The sequence below is a fragment of the Metopolophium dirhodum genome, chromosome 5 (assembly GCF_019925205.1).
Source record: "Metopolophium dirhodum isolate CAU chromosome 5, ASM1992520v1, whole genome shotgun sequence".
Taxonomy (NCBI): Eukaryota; Metazoa; Arthropoda; class Insecta; order Hemiptera; family Aphididae; genus Metopolophium; species Metopolophium dirhodum.
Window position 1 is genome coordinate 28,036,921 of NC_083564.1, and position 24,339 is coordinate 28,061,259.

Consider the following 24,339-nt stretch of genomic DNA (forward strand, 5'->3'; position numbering starts at 1 on the left):
ATACCGGGAAGAGTTATATATTTTTTTATCACTCGAAAATTTGATTTCGTTCTTTGCACACAATAAGGTCATCAAAATCGTATAACTCAATAATAAAACATGTCGGCCGCAGGCAATTTTTATACGTGATTGAAAAAATGAGAAAAATCGTAAACAAATTTACTACCCTGTCCAGTGAAAGTCAATTTATCGTACCGATTTTGAGTTCCTGAGTACCCGTGACCCTGATAAAATAATGGAATTTTATCTCCATAGATCATTCTACAGCAGAATAAAAATAAAATGAAAAATTACCTTCTAGACTATGTTTCCTTTGACCTCGAAGTTCAGCGATAAATCTAAAACAGTGATGAAATAGTCTCAAATACAATGATGTTTGTATCAAATATGACAAATTATATTATTTCATTACACTGTAAAAAATATCCAGATCATTCAAAGTTGTACAGAGTACAAACCAAATTCATAGTTTATGGAGATTTGAAAAACATTATATTCGTAGTGTGGATCAGATTATACCATACAGTATTATAATATCCAAGGAGAAGAATTTTACTGATATAATAATATATGAAAATTTGATTTAAATTATATTTTATGAATTTTGCATAGTATAATGATATAAAAAAAAATTATCCATCTATTTGAGATGAATCTACTTTATGTAATCATGACTCATGATTATAATTTATCATACAGTTTAGGTTAAAAGTTTTCTAATTTTTAAATAAAATACCATCCCAGTTTATAGAACTAGGTATATACAATATTAGGTACTCGGATAGAATGGTTTTTTTTTTTTGGAAAACTTTTAATTTTTACTTATTAGTAAAAATTCTTAAAATATAATGCAAATAAGTGGTAGATAATATTATATGTATATATCTTAAAAAAATATAATTAAAGCAAAACAATTTCATAGATATCTAAAAAAAAAAATAGGTAACGGTTAATGTATAGTGAAAAAAGTTTGTAAGACATCAAGTTAACGGGAAAAATTTTTATCTTGGTTAAATTGTATACATTTTTTGAAAGTATATGGCATTATGCAAATACGATTACACATAACAATATATCATACTAAGTTTAAAATTATACGAATTTGCGTAAAATATAAAACAATATTTTTTTTAAAAAAAAAAAATCAACGAAAAATATTGTATAACAGACCACATAAACATTCTTAGGGGCTTACACCGACCAACCCACGAATTGGTATGTGTTGTGTGGTAACAGACTATTACACCTCCGTGTGATACAGCCTGAAACCTTATAAAGTCATAATGAATCCTACGACTATACGCTTTTGTTGTAACTTTTGTGCTTAAACCCTGCGACTAGGAAGTTGAAACGCCACCGTATATTGTTCGTTTTTATGAGTAAGTAATAATAAAAAAATAAAAAAAAATGTTAAATGCACTTCTGAAATTAGTGTTTTTTAATCAACATACAGTCAATAATAGCGTTTTCTTTTCTTTTGGTAATGGATATTTTTGTGTCCCCTTGTAATGTGCATAAGTTTAAACTTCGTAACAATGTTTCATAACATTGTGTCGTGCAATAGATTAAAAACAAATTGCAATGTCTTCGCAACAATATTCTTCTCGAACCAAAAATCATATTATACAGTAGGTACAATATTATGCAATTTCGTTTTTTATTTAACAATATTAATTAGTTTATAAAATAAAAACCTACAGTTAAGTAATATTGAAACGATTTTTATAGAGTTTTCCATTAGCTACTTAATGGTTTTACCTTTTAACACAATTTTAAAGCAAATAACATACTTTAATAAAAACAGACATAAGGCACTAAAAAGTATTTCTCTTATTTCATAAAAAAAGAACTAAGAACATAATATCATATTTATAATTATATATTATTAAATTCATGATGAACTAAATATTTTAAAAATATGATAATTTCATATTTTTAAGGAAGATAAAAATGAATCGCAACATTAATTGTATAGACACATTGTATTGTTTTTAATGAAAGACAAAACATTATTCTCACGAACAAATATTTATGCCTATTAAATAAAAACATGATGGCTATTATTTTTTGAATATAAACGCACAGTAAAATAAATTGTAAGTCCAAATTCGTTTGACGTACCTAAACCAAGCTTTTCTTATTGTTTCATCTTATAGAAGTCTCCAACATCGCTACCACAGCTTACAATTATTTTACTGAAGCCCTTTAATGGAAATGGTGATCGAATTATTTACCGGAAGGTGAGATTGATTTGAGGCGTGAGTTTCATATAATACGTATATGGCAACATCTTAAAGTAATTTCTAAACATAAATTTATAACGAGAAAAGTGTAAAATTGCAATGTTGCTCTCGTCACTGCAGCATACCTACTGATTTATTTTTACAATATCGTTAATTAATCAATTACCACACACGATCCAATTACAAAACCAGTAAGTTAAGTTGGTCGTGGTTTCTATAATACAATAACTAAAACACGTTATCTAATAACTAGTACAAAAAATCGACAGGACACAAATAGGTACCGGGCTATAATAAACAACTAGACTCGATTCGTTAATCTAGATACATAAGGGAGTGGTACACAACGATTAAAAAAACATATTTCTGATGAACCTAATTCTATTACGCTTACACTTCATAAGAATTTTTCAATATCTTTCCCCGCGGACTGCCGTTAATTTGTTCTCACGCTCAAGGAAACTACTAATAAAATCTAAGCTTTTCCGTTTCGCGGAGTACAATCAAGACTCTATTTAGAGGGGTGGAAATCCAAAACGTACTGTTGCCAAAATACTGACTTTTTGGGAGAAGCAATTTTCTGTATCTTAACATTTCCAATAAAACCAAACCGTTTGTAACCAGACAAATCATTTTGAAAAATAAGGTTTTTTTAAAATTATTTAATAATATATTATTTATATTTAAAACGATTCAAATGTGTTAAATATTCTAAAGTTATATTTTTAATTTAATTTAAAACTTAATTAAAATTTTTAAAATAACATTTTAGTATGTTTTGGCATAACATAAAAAATGTACGTTTTGGAAATAGTAGAAATGATTTGTTCCTATTCTATTAACATGGGCAATAGTACGTTTTGGCGTGAAACTGGAAAAAGTACGTATTGATTTTCTAAATATCATTTTTATGTACGAAAAAGGTTTGTTTTGGATGAACCAGTCATTTTGAATCGTAGATCCGACCAGAAAATAATACGTTTTGATCTATTCTGACGACGCTAATCGATGTATCGATATTTTTTCCATAAGAATCGATACCTAACTCGATTTCGTCAATTTTGGCAATAGTACGTTTTGGATTTTCACCCCTCATTTACAGTCGACAAATATAGCAAGATGAAACAATTTAGGCAGTTTTACTACTTACTCAAAAAAAGAATCGAATGAAAAAAACCATCGTTCTTAAACAAACCTTTACAATACTTTTATTGTTGAGTTGGGAAATTGGTTTCTTTAACTTTGATAATATTACTCAGTTGTTATTTATGACTTGTTTTTAGACAATGTCTAATATATATGTCATATATTACACATACTATTATATCGACTGGCAAAAAAACTTTTCCAAATACCTTTTCAAAAATATTGATAAATATCATACAATAGTTTTAAATTAATACATAATCTATAATATAATATACATCGTAAAATATTCACTATATGTGCTGTTTTATATAAACCTATTTAATTTATAAATTTTTTTTTGTAATGAATCTAATGTCAGTTAGAATCAATTGGACGTCATTAATATTTATGGTTTTATGGAGGTCTGGTAAAGATCGGAAAGGATAAACAACATTCTTCAAGTAGCCGCACAAATAATAGTTTATCAGTGTTAAAACTTGAAAAATAGGTGGATAATATATTGGCGTCCTCTTCCAATTCATTACTTCGGGAAACCTGAACTAACGTTTTACGATTCCCCTAAGTTATTTCATTCATTTTTATTATGTATTTAAACTTTAAAGTGTTCGCATTTCAATATAAGTACATCAATTCGAATAATTAAAATAATTATAATTAATATATCATTAAATGTATGGTTATTTTATATTTAAATAATTAAAACAATTTTTGGAAAACTGTGATTAAACTGATGACGATATACATTTAAGTTTTTAGGATAAATAGCATGAAAAACTAACGAAAGCCAAATATTATAGTGATGGAGTTTTTAGTCAAACTACATTTAATATTGTATAATGTAATTTATTTTTAATATTAATTGAATGAAATTTGTAAAAAATGTTTACTAATTTTGCAGGTAGTTTTATGATTTCAGCTTAACTCCCAATGATGTTTAAAAAACTTCTAATTATACAGAAAAAAATAACTATCTAACATTTGTATAATTTCAATTTTTCCAATAATTCAAATATTATACTTTATTTACATTAACTTTATTAAAAAAAAAAAAGAATATTTAAAAATGTATAGCATATTATGATAGGACCAACAGTTTGAATAAAGATTACTTATGAACAAAGAAGTTGGATCATTAAGAAATTAGATATTTAAATTTTTATAAAAGATGGATATTTTTAAAAATTATATCACGTTTAGCTCATAATTATTTTTACATTACCCACTTTGGAGTTCTGAAAATTTACAGGACATGTAATAGTATTACCTATCAAATAACTCATTTTACTTTACAAACAAAAATATGATAAAATATTATGATTTAGTTTTTATAAGTTTAGTTTTATGACACGAAATTAATTTAGTAATTTAATAAAAAGCCTACCTCACTGTTTTATAAAAAAATGTTAAGCATATTGCTAATATAATTTGAAATTTAAATTGAGTACAGTCCAAATGATCATGATAATTCTTAGATTTTTTTCTTATTGTTTACGATTTAGAGCTGAAGTAAATATTTAAAAATATACTTGAACCCTAATACGACGGGATTTCAGGCATAATTTGATTTGATACTCAGTAAAATAAAGTTCCCGGTAGTATCTACCTGCGCGCATGAAACACTACACAATTCGTTTGAAAACTGATTTACAATTGTTTACATAAAACACGTATAAAAACAAATTGCCAATTTTGGGACACGAGAATACACCATATTATATAGTCACGAGAAGGACTGATTGGCACAAATATACTGTTGGCGTGTTTCGATGACACCAATTTTCCCGAATTCAGGGATTTTCCTCTTTTTTCTTACCACCAACGGAACAACACTCATCAATCATATCCGTACGATTTTAGACCTTAACATCGTCGGGTATATTTCATTTTCAACGGAACCAAAGACGGCGGCAAAATGTTATTTCCGTTATAACAAAATAGATTTGATTGCCTTTCAAAACATAAGTAGTGCCCATACATCACAGATAACAGTTTAAATAATATAAACATTCCTAGATTGTCCAAAGTCGAAATTAAAAAGTGGGTAAGTGAATATCGCTGTACAATAGGTGACAAGTGGTCCACTGTAATGGATGGAGTTAAATTTGAATTCAATGATATAATATCATTGTATGAGAAAAACGATTCTGAGCGACAACGGTCAGTCAGCTTATGATATTACCAAGTATATTCGATGATATCATTGTGAATTAAGTAACTTGTATGCAACCCATTTACGTGGAACTTTGTTTTAAATTTTCAATCCTTAGCTATAAAAGTTGAACATTTTATAAATTTTTATAACTACAAAATAATTATTAAATTTGAAATTTGAATGCTTTTTAAATGCTTATAAAAAAAAATTGTGCATATGTATTTATAATATTTTTAAGTGCTATTGCAACAATATATCAGGTGCCTTGTATTTTCACGCTTTATTACACAACAAATAAAATTTTATTGATATTTATAGAAAAAAAACTAAAAAAATTGAAAACTGATAATGTCCGTAAACAGCTCAAAAAGAGTCAAAATATTTTCTACAATTATTCGTTTTTGAATAACAATAAAAAAACAAAACCGCTACATGAGAAATCGAGTGAATATCCAATCTTGTGAAAATATGAACTTCAAACGCTCATAAAAATTTAATTTGATTTGCTTGTAGACATTTTTTTTTATATAAAAGTCGACAAACTTGTGAATAATCTTATATTACATTTTCAAATCGTAGATTTAAAAAGAAAAATTTTTATGAATTCTCAACTCAAAATAATTTACTAGTTTTTGTGATTTTTCCGTATTTTGTCAAGATTTGAACTATAATGCTTATAAAAAAACTAAGGATTTTTAATATTTTTCAAATATCATTGTAACAATATAGTAGAAGCATGTATTACATTTTCAAGTTTTTTAGCCAACAAATAAAGTTGTATTGTCATTCATTGAAAAAAAGACTAATAAAATTGGAAACTGAGAATTTTCCTAAACAGTTCAAAACAAATCAAAATATTTTGAAAATTTTATCGTGTATGAAAATGCAAATATAAACAACCGGTGAAAATTGCATGTACATACGTTAATTTGTTTTAGAGTTACACCAAAAACAAAAATCGATTTTGTAGAATACCGAATTTGCGTAAAAATTCCCGTTTTTCCTTAATTTGTATGTTGTTTTTCCAAATTCGACCTCCCGAATGCAGTAACTAGATTCACTTTTCAATCGAACAAGATACTGTTGAAGAAAATCGAAGCAGTTTTACTGCCCCAAACCGTGATAACAGACAAAAAAAAAACACTCATTATTGTAAAATCAATACATTCATCGGTCAACTCAGAATCTAAAATAAGCAATATTATTAATAACTTTAACTATTGTTAACAGTGATAAATAAAGAGCTTATTCTATTGAGATATTTATTATTTACTAACGTAATATATAGATGTGTATTTAAAAAAAATTTGAATGTTATTAATATATTGGTATAATTCATAATAATATTACTATCTGACCTAAATCTAAATAGTATAATATTAAATATTAAACAAAATAACATTCATATACAAAACTTGTTCGCATCCTAAATAAAAATTCTTTTATAAAACAGTACAATTTGATAGTCGCAGATGTTTCTCAATGAGTATACAACAATTTCCAGTCATATCGCATAGGTAACGGAATAATTATCCAGTAGCTTATAAACGTTTAGGTGGTATTGTAAGAATGCTTAAAAAATAATCTTTACAAGCGTAATGACGTCATAAAAAGTAGCATCCTAGTTACTATAATAGTACGAACGTTTCCCAATTTGATATTAGAGCCTCTATCCGTGCAAGTAATGACTTCGGTTTTGTTATACACAGAAGGAAACGTGCGGAGAACTACATAGCGTGTGAAAAGATTAGGGACAAGGAAATTTATTTTGCATAATAACCCAGGACCGTCTATATATCGTATATTTATAACTATGGAAGGTTAGTGGTAAGTTTATTGAAGTAAATATTTTTAGCAGCCATTACTGTTCCGCCTTGACCATTAATTTACTAGGAAACAATGGAGTACCTATAGTGGTGTAAGGACTAAGGGATGATCAATGCGACAGTGGTCGGTTTAAAGTGTACAACTGACGTAGGGATTTTTCTTGGAACTGTCGAGAACAATGCAAATATCACAGATATGATCCACACTTTCACACAAGCCTTACTTAGAAACAGCAAAAGGGCTTTTGAGTAAAACTAGGCAATTTAAATACGATCGTTTCTAGCTATTCAATACATAAATCCCAGTGTTTAAATGGTTTTGGAAGATATTAAACTCTCAATATTATAACGAAAATATGCGATTAAAATAAATTGTATGCATATTTATTAAGTTTATATCTTACAAACAAAACTACTAACTAAGTCAATTTCGGTTAGTCAATTAACAAAAAACAAAACTGTTGTATACCGACCTCGCACACGTATTATACTTAAAGCAGCATTTCCCTGTTTGAATAACAATATAAGTTAAGAGACCGTCATTCATATTAATCGAATGATTAATTTAGTTAAAAATTATACTTAAAATGAATTCCTTAATGGTGATAATTTAAGTAAAACTAACGTTAATATAAAATAAAAATTCTTCTATTTACACTCGTTTATGATAATGTACCTAACATTCTATATTAAATGAGTTGTTTTTTTTTTTTTTTGAATACTTAAAAATATTTGTATATGTACTCATTTACGTACCACTATAGTATTATATGACATGGATAAGTGTCAGAATCGGAGTTAATAGTAACGTTATACCAAATAATGTTGTTGGAAATGTGTGTTTATTACCCAGACCGAACTCCTATTAATGATGTATTATAATATACCTGTACATAGTCGTTCTGTGTGGATAAGGGATCCCAAGAACTTCCGTGGCTTCTGAATTCGAAATGTGGTTAACTGGTCTAGGGCCGGACAGGAGGGTGTTATGACTACACTTATCCAAAGTAACGGGTCGACGAGTTGGACGACCGAGTCCGACAGACCGAATGACACGTCGTTTCACGTCTCGTCGCCCGAACAGCATTTAACCGTTTTTAATAGACAGTAAACGCGGCAAAGTTTGGTACTATTATCATCATCAACGCTATTTAAGTTTCCTAGTGCGGACGTATAGTTTTTAAAGGTTTCCTGGCAAAACGAAACTTGACAATTTGTCTTGGTATGTGGTTAGAAGTTAGAACTCAGCTTGCACATACTATGGTCAATTTTTCTTAAGACATAAGCCTTTTCATTTTTTTTTTTTTCATTTTTATTAGCTTAAAGTATTTCTGACATACAAGGTCATCTAAATTAATGATAAAAAGTAACAATAATTAACAATTAGACAGTTGATAAGCGTAATTAATTACAATTATTTACAACAAATTTCAGGCATTCACAACGATAAATATATATAATGATACAATAAAAAGAATTATAAATTTAAAGGTGAAGTACTTTTTAATATTATTGGAGTTGAGATAGGGCGTCATGAGGGCGTCCACGCTTGAGACGCCGGAGGGACATAAGCTTTAAGTCTTAAGTTTTACTTTTATCATTTTGTATTATTTTTATAATACATAGTAAATTATAATTTAGTCTTACATTTTACCGTCGATCGTAGAAAATAATTAGCTTATTTTGCTTAATTTGTATCGCTTGCAATTTTCACCAATAAAATAATATGATTCATTTCAAATCGTATATTCACATATACATACAAAAAATATAAAGGGATTATGGGAATATGATTTATTTAAATTAAATTAAATAGTAAGTAACTCATAAGCACATTACAATTTAATCATATTGCCATTCAGTGACCAAAAGCACGAGTTTGTAAACAATTTACTAGTTGTATAGGTAATTGTATTAAAATGCATATAAACATTCATATTACGTATAATGCATTAGCTAGTCAAGAGTTTAATTTTATCATTTTCCATCACAAATTATTATTATAACCTTTAGTAAGCATCATTCTTTGATAATTCGCATAATTTTTCTAACAGTTCGCGACCGTTATAATGTCATTCTTAACATTTTACACTAATGCTAATAATGAAAATATTTCAATCTAAAAATTTTAAAAAATGCTAAAATAAATATTAGTTTTATATATTTTTAAAATACCAGTTACCTACTACTTTTGTCAAAAATGAGTTCCTATACTAGCTATACATAGCTATACTGTAAATTATAATATTTAGATATGTATGTATTATAGAGTTTTAAAACAATTCCCTTTACATTATATTAAGAAAACAAATATCAATACACATTTATTCAGGATGACTCATATTCATTCAAATTGTATACCTATTTTTAATTAGAGTGAAGGAGGTAAATGGATTTAAAACTGTGTTATTCTCCAAAAAAAAAACATTTTCAGACATTGAACTAGTTTAAAAAATTAAGTGTTGTATCAATAAGATATTAGTCACCAATTGTATTATACATCACAATAATATCAACAACTTTAAACTAACTAAAAAAACTTCATGAAATATAGTTTAGTATTGTAATATATTTTGAGTGTTCAGTAATATTAAATAGTTTAGTAAATTCTCATTACGCCAGGATGCTTTGGTAAATATAGTATTTAATTATTTCCAATAATTTCAAATGTAGAGTATTAATAGAAAATTATCTTGTGCCGATCTGAATAAAAAAAATAAAAAATGATAGAATATATTTCCATAGTGAGTTATGTTATTATTATTATTAAAATTATGTAGATATTTTTATATGAAGGTTGTATCATGTATGTAACAAAGGAAATATAAAAACAGAATTATGAGATAAATAATGTCTTGATCATAGTACAACAAAAAAAATGTAACTAACTAATGAAAATCAATTTCACAATTTAAAATACAAATTTAATGAGAAACAGTAAATAGGTACATAAAATAAAATCCATTTTTAATTTGCAAGAAATACAAGATGTTGCTTAAAAATAAAAGCTGTCATTACGTTTTTTGTATTTTTTGTTCCCTATACTTTTGTAAACAAACGTTTTACACACGAATCGTGCAACGTGTTCGGAAAGATAAGGTTTAACTGATTCAAATTCTTCGTTGGAATTGGGAGTAACACCGTTTACACTGGGATATTTTAATATTATACAAAGAAAAACAAACTCAGGTCTTAGATTAAATAGTTTTCAAATTCCACTCTAATATAATACTTTAACAATTCTAAAAAAAAAAATAAAGATTGAAAATATATGAAATGTATTATGCAATATTAATAATACAATAATTGTATTGTAATTGTATTTTAAAATTATTACACAGCATGTATCTTTAAATACATTATCATACACATTTGTTTTTAATCGTTGTAAAACAAAAAATAATATAATATGTAATTTTCGATAAAATAAAAAAGTATAGACCGATTTTCTCGTTTTTATTACGAACAAAGTAAAAGTTATAAAAAAAAAACATTTAAAATAATTACTACATCTGAAGTCTGAGTACAAACTTAACTCGATCATGAACACAAAAATATCTTAAGTTATTGTAATCATTCATAGTAACATAATATTTTAGACCCGAATTTCATGATGAAATGACAAACATATTTCCCAAAATTTAAATGTATATTCTTATGTGTATTGTTTATTATATTATATAGGTACATACTGTCTGATATTGATAGGTAATAATAATCTTGCGGTTCTTAAATATCTATAAAACTTATACTACTAGAATGTCGTAAATTTAATGAAGAAATATCAAAATACAACATCCCAAATAACCTCTCTGAATGCCTCAACGATGAACCCCATCCTCATTTATCAAAGACACCAATTCATTTTATACAAAACCCTAAAACCAGAACAAAACCAAAATATACATATCTATTCACTTTTAATTTTTAATTGTTACTAACATACTTATTTATTTCGAAGATGTATAAAAAAAAACTATATTCTATTATGTACTAAAAACCTATGTGTAACATACTAATAGCGGCCAATGACAAAATATGCAGCCAAGGCTCTTTTTTATAATAAAAAATAAAAAACAATCTAGTGCATAATAATATTATTGTATTACGCATCGTACCTTTCTTTCGAACTTTTTCTACTATAATACAACAAATAATATTATGTACCTATATTGCCTATACAATACGCCGTCTTACAAAGTATAACTGCTAAAAACTGAGACCGCCATCCCCCAACCGGCCATGTCAGAAACCTACGGGTGCCCAAATAGAAATTCTGCCAAATAGGCGTCCGAACTATGCCTTCGGGCCTACTCCCGGACATGGCGCCATACGAATAAATGAAAATAAACTGCTAAAAGACTTATTTAAAATTCAGAAATCAGTCACCAGGTTTCAACAATTTGTATTATTCCGATTACAACGGAACGCACAAATGATGTATTATTGTAAGTTTGTTACACAATCTTAATAAATTGTAGTAGACATCGGTTTTAGACGGAACTTGGCTTATCCAAGGTTTCAAAAACAAGATTAAAAAAATAGCTTATATTGTCATTTTAAACTTATCGAAATGTTTGATGATCATAGTCTGTCTCACGAAAGAAAGGTACCATTTGGCGCATGTAGACTGAGCTATGAACCAATGTCAGACCGTCGAGCACGGTCCACGAACTCTATCGGTACCTCCGATGTATCACGATGGAGAACTATCGGTTCACGTCGCCGCCGTTTATACACCGTTTATACACTCGCTATTACCACCGTGGTCGTCGTTGCAGCTAACCGATTGTGGTGGTGGTACTTGTGGGGTGGGGCGGGGATGCACAAAAATGGCCGGATTTCGTCAAGACGCGGTACCTGTTTTTCGTGAGACAGTCTTTAGGCATTCTATTTCCTTTTATGTATTATAGTACTTACGTATAGAAATAGATAATAAATTGAAAAATCAGTGATCATTCTGAAAGTCATGGATCGCGTTATAATCACAACTAAATTATTTAATTTGTTTTTAATCAGTAACTCAGGTACTTTACCTTTCTGTTATTATAATTAACATCTTTTGTTGCACGAAAGTTTAAAAACAATAGGTTAAGTACACAAGTTTGATAGTCCTGTAACATATTGTGTTGCAAATAGTAAAAATATATTTAACGTAAAATTAATGTAAAACCTAACTAAGCTTCAAAACCCAAATAGATACATATTTTATGAACATATACTAAATAATTAAACTTTTATTGCACAAACAATTTCTCAACTCTCACGGGAAAAATTAGTCACGATGGTCGATCACGTCACGTCCATGTCAAGCTACATTGAGTATTACAGTTTAAATAAAAAAAATTTTTACTTCCACGTGTATGGTGGTATAGCTATAGTTAATAATTCAAATGTCATCACATTTTAGTTAAATTATTAAATCTCTCAAAGTACAACATATAAATATATAATACTATTATTGTCTATAAGTAGTATGCTTATTAGTTAATAGTTTTTGATTCACAGCATTTTTACTGCAGATGTGTAATATAATATGCACATTATATAGGTTGGGTAATACCATATTTAATAAACAAATTCCTGGTAGCACGAACAAACACTAAGCGTTTAATAAATTAATAGTGAGTTCTTTAAATACAATTTGGTGACCCATGATTGGCACCCATAATTTAAGTAAATTTAGTAAACCATTAAATTAATGCAATTTTTACGGCACCCGGCTCCGGCATAAGCATATTTTCGTTTAATAATAATATATTGTCATATATTCAAGTTTTTACAGACTAGGTTTTTTCATTAAAAGAATCGCCGTGTGGCTGGGTATAATATAATATGCTAAAATATCATACATAGATGTACAGGTTTTCACTTGCACTAATATACATATTAAGTATATAACATAGTGAACACTGTCTACAACGTAACCCGATTAAAATGAATTGCCCCTAGATGAAACAATTTGCCGATCTCGAAAAACGCGATGGGATTTTATACGATTTGAATAAAACCAAAAACTGTCCTAAATGGAAAAAAAAACATTCCATTGAGCTATTCCAAACAATTTTCACTGACCTTATAAAAAAATATATATATACATATACACACATTCGCGGGAATTATAATATACATTTCGTATAAAACTGTTCGATGGATATTAATTCATTTCATATGCTAACCCTCTGTCTAAAGTTTTCTCACCATATGTAAAACCAAACCCACCAATACCTCGCAGACTATACGACGTATAATATTTATATTGAGATTTCAGGTTAAAGCTGCGAAAATAATATCGATGGCAAACGAATAGAAAAGTTTTAAAAGAGTTGTTGCAATCGTAATATGTTCCCGACAGATGGTGTACCGATGATTGAGAGCTGCATGTATTTGCAATTTTTACTACGAACCTCGACGCTTTGGAAAGTTTTTAAAAGCACGTACAGTGTTCTTTTGGAAGTCGGGTGATCGTTTATTTTCAAGTCGGCTAAGAAAATGTATTTTATATGATTGCGAAAGGGAGACAAATAATATTACCGAGGTACCTAGGACTAAAGGGAGGAAATGAAAAATAAAACGACAATGCAATAACGTCCAGGTGTACATTTTAGGTGCTTTATTATTTTTTAATTTCATTTATTCACGTAAACGCTCTAAGAATCCTCTAAAATGTCATCGTAAAATAAATTTCCAGGAGTGGCCAAGATCATATTTTATAAGCAATGAATTTAAAACAAAACATAATATGTTACCACGTATTAATAGTTAATTAATATTAACAAATGAAACTCAATCAGAAAAAAAATCTATAAAAATCTATTATTTTAGAATGCATGTATAAATATGTATTTTAACAAACCATCTTCATCTGTGAAAAGAGAAAAATATAATTTGTTTTACGCAGAAGATCCAAAAAATATATATATAATTATAAATTATAAACAATGATGAATCAAAATTTTAAATATGTTTTTTTATGTAATCGAGTAGGCGATAACAATAATAATATGGTTATAAATTCAGAAAAATAATGTATTATTAAATAATATTAACGAAAATATGAAAAATAACTGACATGAATTTTTCTGATTACAGATTAGACTATCATATAGGCTATGTGATATCTTGTGTAAATTACCATTAAGAACATTTGTAATGTTTAATGTAAGGTTGGACTATAATTTTTGATGTTGGAATTTTGGGGTAAGATAATATTAGGTTAGACAATAATAGTTTAATATTAATATACGGTTTGATAATAATGTTTTTTCTGATTTAAAATATATAAATAATAATTATACAATTGAAATTCCAAAATAAATACTAGCAATTGCTATATTATTACGGGTGCTTATTAAAGTATTTCTTGTCAACAACATATGACATTTAAATATTATTTAACACTAATATGCAATTTTTATAAGGAATAGTGATAACCTTAAAATTTAAACTCAATATGCAACAATTAAAGTATTATAAATAATAATTCATATTCATAATGAATATTTCTATTAGATTTAACTGAATATGTTATATTACTTATCTATGTTATGGTTTGATTTATAAATATTTTTGTGTATATAATAATATTATGCTTGGATACTAATATCACGACTTTGATATTTTTAAAACAATCAGACATTGTGATTAACTCAAACCCATACATTCAGTGAGAGTTTAATAACTGTTAAGTTATATCAAATTCATAATATACTTCATACTAAACATTATATTTTATATTTCATAGGAATAGTGATACTTTATGCAATAATTATCAACTACAGTCATATAAAACAGAAAATAATTGATCAAAATCGTAATTGTTGTTCATTATTTGTTAAGACATAAACGAATAACAAACAAACGTGACGTTTAAAGTTACATGTACGATTTCAAGTTGTTAGAAACAATACATTTTCTATTTTGACATCTAACTTGGCAAGTGTGTTCAAACAAAAACCTGTAATTGTACACGTGGGTTTACTTGCCAGCTACTATTTTTAGGAAACATTTTATCACATACCTATATTAATATATTCCGTCGATGATGTGTAGTACATTTTTTTAGTGTGTACACCCAGAATTGGATAAGTCACTAGTTTTACCTACTTAATTAAATATTAATAATATTTCACCATAATAATATGTTATCTAAAAAATGCAAACATATTATTTATTTTATTTTATTTTTTTTTTATTAGTTAACCAAGGCAACTTGGGCCATTGGGTGGTTTTTAAACTGTGGGGGAGGGAACAGTAAGTGTAAACACGTGTGTGTAGTTTTTGGCAGATTTTCAAGTGAGCATTCGTAGGTATCTGCCACGCCCGGGTGGGGGATGGCGACACTTGTTCTCCGGACACCATAACTTGCCCGAAGAAAAATGCCGCCCGTGGACCAAGGTTTGAACCAGCGCGGGTGTGCGTCACATCCGACGCCTTAGTCCGCTCGGCCACTCCGTCCCCCCAAACATATTATTATTATCGTTTCTAATAATTAATTATTATTATTATTATTATTTATAGAATCATTTTCCGAGTGTTTCACGCATCTTCTCGTCGTCGAAAGCAACTATATACCATTATTATACGACTGTATAACTTATTTTTTCTGTTAGGCGTTAAAAGCTTTTTATACATCCATTTCTTCTTTTTTTCCGAGGTAACCGTTAACCATTTTATCTTAAACTACATGCATTTTCATTCACTGGATGAATGATGGATTTTTTTTTAATCTATATGGTCTTATCTTGATTTAATAGAAGTAAATGACATGTTATTTCTTCCTCGGTTTCTTGAGACACGCGTGATGTATTTAATATCACATTAATTTTAAAACCGCACCTATAACGCTTCGTAAGGAGTAGTTTTTTTATTTGAATAATATGTTTGATATACGAAGGTCTTCATTCCAATATAGAAAGATGATTTTTCTTCACATGCGTCCTGAATGCACACGTGTAATATAGTATATAGTACCTAATTATAGTTTATAATAATATTATACTCAACGACTTCTTTAACTTCACGATAAATTTCAAATGGTTATTATTAAATCTTCCAAATAGAATGTTTCTTTCTAATTAAAAAAAAAAAATTAAGGCAATATTATTGTATAACTATTAAATTAATATTTATGGTTTACCGGTCTGCTAATTATATGAAAAATACTACAACCTATATTACATGAGATACCAACAGTTCCACTTGGATTTAAATCTAGATATTTAAAAACAATGCATTATTTTATTTGATTGTCTTGACTCTTGGTAAAGCGTTATAAAATATATTAACGTTATCAATTGATATGTCGATTGGAATCGAATATATATTATTATAATTTAATATATAAATTTTATTATAAATTTTTTTTTTTTTTACAACTAATATGTCTTTACACAATTTGCGTTTTAGTCTGTATGGTGGGTTTTTTAAGGTTTGTGATGGTAGATATACCATAGACGATAGACATACGATGTATGAGTATAATTTAGTGTTTTTAAATTTTGTTGAGAGTAACTATACATTATTTTGGCTAGTATGGAAGTTGTTTTTACTTTTAAATCGTTATGCAAGGCAATGTTTTATAAGCTGTGTAAGAAGGGTGTTTTAGTATCCAGTGTAATAGATTTTAACGACTAAATTTGTATGATATTTGAGGGTTTGCACTCACTAACTAGTTTAGTCCCAAAATTGCAATTTTTTAGAAACAAACAAGCCTCATTATTATTGTCTTGTAGGTTTATTAATGTTTGACAAATAGCGATACTTTGGAATTTAGAAGAGGACAAAGGAGATGTAATCGTTTTTTGACCAATTGTTTTTTTCTTAAGATAAACCCCAAGGTTAAATATTTATCTAATAAATACACCCACATATTTAGTTTCAGTTCAGAGATAGAATTATTCTTCATAATTAGTTGAGGATATTGCCAAGAAAATATTTTTAAATGTTGCGCAGATTTATCACTATACATTTTAATTCACCGTTGATTTGACCATGCTTATCAATTAAGCTTATGTGATTCTGAATTAGCTGTATAACTTGAATGGGATTTACACTGCATGGTGCTAGAATTTCAGTGTTATCGGCGTATGTGACAAGTAGAACATCAACGTCGGTAAATTGGTGGATATCAGCACTCAGCAGTAAACACGTTTTGAAGATACATCACTGCCCTGTAAAACTCTGGCATATAATAGTTGATGAGTGGATGATAGATCATTACCATGTCATTAGCAAAGGATCTATTTTATTATACTTAAGTTGGGAGCTGGCTTGAATGTGTGCTATTATGTGTAATATGAATGTACTTATTATCTCATTCCTTATATTTGGGTCACGCCATCCATGTCCTATTGAAACATGGCAGGCTAGGAGTATATCAACACTTTAAAAATGCATGAATAGACTTATATTTTATTTTTATTTTTATGAGAGCCTTTTTTGGTGAAAAAATACACTTAACATTTCATACAGCCCGATCGACTAAAAATTTGATATAATAAGCAGTACACTGAAGTGGTGGTTTTTTTATATATTCAGTACCTAGATTTTATAAATGTAAGAATAATTTCTACATTTGAAACATTAGATCTAGTGTAAAATAAACTAATTTTTTAAAAAAAACTATAATTGTTCTAGAGTCTTATTAGTTATTGCAATATTAATTTGACTTAATTTAAAATATTTTAGTGTGATTCGTTACAGTATAATATAACACCCGATAATACCATGCACTGCAGGCTAAATAAATTAAAGTTGCTATACATAGGTTCCCATAATATTATACCACTAATAATAATAGTTTTTCATCGATTTATATCTCAATAATATTATTTATATTATTCCTGCATAATCTTAATATTTGTTTTTTGTGTGTCCGTCATCACCTTTTGAAGCAGTGAAAATGCTTAAATTTTCCACTTCAAAAGTGGTTTTTGATAGAAAATTAGATCTAAATAGTACATATTTATAAATTTATTTTTAGTGGGGGGGGGGGCTAGGTGTGGTGTCGGGAATATTTACGCAACGCTCATTATTGACAAAAGCAACTTTGTTACTTTGTTGTAATTCAAAAACGAACAACCATATAAACTTTCACCGAATTTTTATAAATTTGGAAAATATTTAGATTAATTTTAAACTAGTATTCATACCATTAACGGCTAAATAATAGGTCTTCTGAAATAAATGTTATTATTCAATATTCATTTAAATTTAAAACTGAAAAAAATAACAATCCTTACCTTTTGAGTTTATAATAAATAGTAAATGTTTGGTAAATAAAAACAAAATAATTACTTTTTCTCTAGTTTCTAAACAACAATTAAAACTAAAAAACAAAATAAATATTTGATTCATTATTTCCAAAGACCATACAAAAATAATGTAAATAAAAATGAAAAATATTAAAGTAAAATGTCAATATTATACGAATGATTATATCGATAAGTGGTTGAATCAATCTATTAGCGCTCACAATTGTTTTGCACAAAAGTTGTTTTTGAAAAACTGGTGCTCACGCAAATTAGACATCTAATCATCGAATTATTATCCTGTCGGTGTGTACTTGAATCGCGTTATACAGATTTAGGTGTACCTGCTATTTACTCGTAAACGCCGTGCATTTATGTATAAACATTATACATAGAATAAATTGCAGGCCAAGGTTATTACAAAGTGGACGATTTTACAGACAACTTCTATATTATCCTGCGAAACAACGACGTACAATCAAACAATATGACTGACGTAGTGTGTATTGTACAATAGTAAAGTTCGGGTTAATAGCATATCATGAAAGAAACCCGTCGAAAGTAAATAGGTAACATGCGACACATCATATAATATTATATGTTGTTACCTATCTATTGTTTGATCAAAACATTAGTATTGGTTCTCGGGAGACACTATAGCAAACAATAGAATTTAAATGTCGTGTCGTTTCCGAAATACGTTGCAAATGCACTTGCTGTGTATTTTATTTGACTGCTTGAACACATCCGCTACAGCTGACAACTCCACTATGTAGATGTCACGGAAGCAAATGCCACTGCATGCATGTACGATGTACCTATAGCGTTTATGTAGAAGGTATACAGTACGATAGTATTTGGATATTTTCTATTGTTGTGAACAATAATAACAACTGTTAGCCCGAAGAAATTATTAAGGTCAGGTTATTTATAAATGGATACGCACACAAAACGGCAAAACCTATACATTTTGAAATTTTGTTAAATATTTAAACAAAAATGGTTTGAAATACTCTAACATATCGATTGGAATATGCTATACGTACGTTTGTATTTCACAATAATTAAATAAGAATAATTTTTTTATTCGAAAATCGCATATGAATATCATACAATGTAAATATACGTTTTTTCATAATAATATAATATAATATTATGCGTCTAACTACTCTGTTCTGTAAGGTACATGATATGATACTTTTTAGTATCATAAGTTAGAAACAATATCTAATTTAGTTTCAATGTGCATGAAGCATACCTATACAACGAAATTATTTTTAAAATGTCGAAATATGACAATATTATGTATGAAAACGAAAATGGAATTTAAATTAACGTTATAGTGGGATCATAAATATATGTAATATTACTAGTATCTTTAATTGTAATATACAATTATCTTGGAAACTATAATTAGGTAGAATGTTAACTGCTATAAGAGTATTTAATACAGCTACAAGTTGTGCATACGTTTTATCAGTAAATTTGATATTTAAAAATATTACATCCTCCATATTTGTATTATTAACCGGTAGACTGCAAAGCAATTCAAGTCAAATTACTTTATATGGTTGGTCGGAACAAGTTATCTGGATTTAATAAACCTTGTTTGTTGATCGGTAAACGAGAGGGTATAATAATTTAGTCGAGTATAGAATTTTTTCGTAACCAGACATATATTATTACAAAAAAATAAACTCGACTTATAATATTTTGAATTGTGTGTTATATTATTATTATTCGTAAAAGTCAATATTTATTTTAAACAATTATTTATTTATTTAACTGTCCTGTGTACCTACTGTAGTTTATATGATATAAGAATATTGATGAAATGTGTGTTACGTGGCTATGTCACTAAAATTCCGTACAGTTATGAATCTCCGCAAAAATTGGCCATAGATACCATGTATGAATTAAACTTTTAGTATGCGTATAAAGCCGGTTTTAGATCAAACGAGATAAAGTACATAATATGTGTGATAAGTTAATTAACGAACAAAATTAGTTTAATTTGAATATAGCCACGCGGGTTGGTCAAATATTTTTGACATTATTACATAATATTATTATATAATAATAGTCTAAAAGATATAATCGATAGTGTGTAATTTTATATAGGGAAGATTGGACGCAGAACTTCCGAGAAGTTGCAGCTACTATAATAATGTTGAATTGGAGAGTTTTATAAATTATATGACATGATGATACGATAATATTGTAAATTATAACATATTTTTTTTTTTTATTATTATCAGGTTAAAACTTTCAAATACATCAAAAAAGTAAAAACCAACAGTATCTTTTTTTATAAAAATGAATACACGACAAATTAAAATACCACAATTATTATTGAATGTGTCCGAAAACAATAAATAAATATTTGACTCTTATACCGGGTGACTCAATTTGCTCACCTCCAATTTTTTAATTAATTAATTGAAGTTTTAATTTTTAAAAAAAATTTAAGTCCACCATATTTTTAAATTCTTGAGATTTCTTGTAATACTTAAGAATTGGCAATGCAAACTTCTGTTTTCCAAATGAGAGCCCCGCGTTTTTACTGTGAACCTTACTTAGTAGATTTGTAGAAATGTGTAGGATTTTTAGAATTGTTTTGTAAATGTAGATATATAATTCAAAATTGTAACGAATAAAATGTTTATAATAAAAGCATAATAGCCTTTAGAAATAGTAAAATGTTAAATATATATAAATCTTAAACCCATTTCTTGGACATTCTTATAAATATATTGATTGACTAATATAAATTACTAAAGTTTTCAAATTACCACAGCCCCATTTGATCCAAACCCAGTATCATAGACCTATTATCCTTAGAACACATAGTTAAATAACTGTCGTTTGAAAACAGAAGTTTGTATTTCCACAGGACACTATCATCTCAAGAATATTAAAGTATGAACTTTAAGTATATTCAAAAATTCCAAAAATTAGGTATCAATACCTGCAACATTGAAGAATACAAATAATGTGATCATACCTGGTGAATCACCCTGTAAAAAACATTAACTATTCACCCACAGTGATATTTATAGCAATTTCAATACTTAAAAATAAAAAACGTATTCATCAAATAATAAAAAAATTAAAACAGCATGTTGTAACAGTACGTTGTTTATGCCATTTAATATACTGAAACATTTTTATAATAAATATAAGATTTCTGTTTTAGTTTAAATTTGGTAGTTTTTTTAGTATAGTAAGTAGAACTTCAGAAAACTTCTTTAAAAAAAAAGTTATTTCAATAATTAAGTTGTTAATCAAAATTAAATGAAAATAAATGAAATTATTTACGTACATTTCTTTGAGATCATAAAAAGACACAATAATTTCTTTAGAAAAGTAATATCGTTTTCAAGAATTATAGAAAATGATTTACTTATTAAATAACTATTTATTTAATAAAAAAAAAAAAATATAAAAAAAAATTATATTGAAAATCAATTTACTAAACATTCAATAGTTTTTTGTATATAATATTATGAAATATATACTATTATATAAAGTATAATAGTATTATTTATAATTTATTAAACGATTTATGAGCATTCAATTATTTAAAAAAATAAATTTTACTTAAAAGTCAAAAGAGTAGTACATTTAACTATCACGAAATGTAATACAGAATTTGTGTGCTTTCTAAAAATCAATACTTTTTAGTCCTTAAATATACTTCATGAATGTAGATTATTGATAGATTTATCTATTTTTATTATTATTTTTAAAACGTTTCGTACAATTTATTTTATATATTTCAATTTAAATGTAATTATATACACTTCTTTAATTTAGAAAGTTAGGTTAATCGTATTACGAATTCAAATGAGTTAATTGAAGGTTGTAATAGAATTTGAAATAGTTCCTGGAATATAAAAACTCCTTCTTTAATTTAAAAATAATGTATTAGCAAGATTTTTTTTAACATTGAACAATACAATTTCAATTAATTATTCTTTACAACAATGGCATTTTTCGTTTTAAATAATAACTATTTATTTAATTATATTTTAATTAAAAACAAAATAGAATACAAATCTTTTATACTTGTAAGTGAAAAATGAATTGGTTTTCATTTTGAAATGAAAACATATTAACCTTAAATATTGTTTTCAATAAAATAATTAATGAAGACTTTTAAAAAACACATCAAATCGTCGGAACTTTATAACCAAAACTATGTATTTTCTCCTATAAATTCTTAGCAATTATAGGTATTTATTAAATAAAAGAGAATTAACTAATATATTGTTATGTAAAAATACTTCTGAAATATTAATGTGCATTTTAGCTAAACGTTTATAATTATAATTTAGTTAAGGATATGTATTATAGCAATTTTCTGATTATTTATATCACTATATTATTATGATAGATGCATACTGTTTGTTACAGATTAGCACTTTGTGTATATTTCAGCTTGTCAAATGTTGCAATATTTCGAAAATACAATAAGAAAATGTTGTTTCAAAGATGAAAATCTCCCTTAAAATTCAAATACCACCAAAGCCTTCCCTTATTTTAATAAATAATTATTTTTTTTATTTTATCACAATTTAATAAAATTATACCATAAAATGTATGAAAATAAACATTTTTATATTCATTAAATATAGGTTACCTACTGACAAAAGATCACCTTTTTACAGTATTTACAGTGTGAAACTCTAACAATTGAGCCAAACCCATTGGTGCATGTCAGAAGTTTGGTAGGTACCTGCTATTGTTGAAATAAACCGAAATGTGGTAATTTACCTTAACATAATAACATATCATTACAACTTGTAAGATAAACTAATAATTACCTATCACCTGGTTCTCAACATACGTTAATTTTAATATTATTTATTCGAATTTACCCTTTATAAATTATATCTTTATACGCGGGTCGATAAAATAATTGTAATACAATATAGTGTTACACCGAGATCCCTAAACTTTTATACCCACAGTTGAAAACTGATTGTTTCATTTTGATTATGAATATTATTTGCACAATTTTAATAACAGCCACTATAATGCATAGTATAATCTCTAAATTATCAATGTGAATATTAAAAAAATATCAAAAATGATTTAGACAAATACAATGTAGAGTATTGTCACTCTATGTAAATAATTACCATCAATAATGAATAAACTAAATAACATCATGAACTTCCTCAATATATCAACTTACTATATACAATATATTATATACATTTACGGAGAGAATTATATGAATATGTGATTTTTATTAAATCAACTAAGCAAAGTATTTTATGAAAGTTACATCTTTCATTGGTATCACATTTGATTTTTATTCTCCCTCAGAAAATAGCTCAGAAAACACTTTCATTCCTCAATTTTTTTTTTACTATTATTATTATTGATTAAATATTTACCAACCCATTTACTAATTTTGAACTTGAAATCACATTATTCAAATGATTTGTAGTACCTATCTAAATCGATATTTTCATCAAATATTATGAATTAAATAATATAAAATAAAAAATACGTGTTTCATTAAAATAAACCTCAATAACACATATTATATGACTATAAATATACAATACAAATTAAATGTATAGACGATATAAATACTATCAAAACTACTTACTTACGTTTTAATTAATAAAGATAAAATAAAATAACAATTACTAACTTATAATTATTTTTAATAGAAATTGAACTCTTTTTTTTGTTTTAAGAAA

At 27.0% G+C, this 24,339-nt stretch overlaps 1 protein-coding gene across 2 annotated transcripts in view; it reads right to left on the reverse strand.

Annotated features, from left to right (window-relative positions):
• The window catches only part of LOC132945256 (uncharacterized), a 184,785-nt gene that overhangs the window by 118,785 nt on the left and 41,661 nt on the right, over nt 1-24,339 (reverse strand). Inside the window, exon 3 of one of the 2 annotated variants that reach the window (XM_061014949.1) lies at nt 295-338. The exons of the other annotated variant lie outside the window; for it this stretch is intronic. The gene's annotated coding sequence lies outside the window, so the exon portion shown is untranslated. The remainder of the gene's footprint in view (nt 1-294; nt 339-24,339) is intronic. 2 annotated transcript variants of the gene reach the window in all.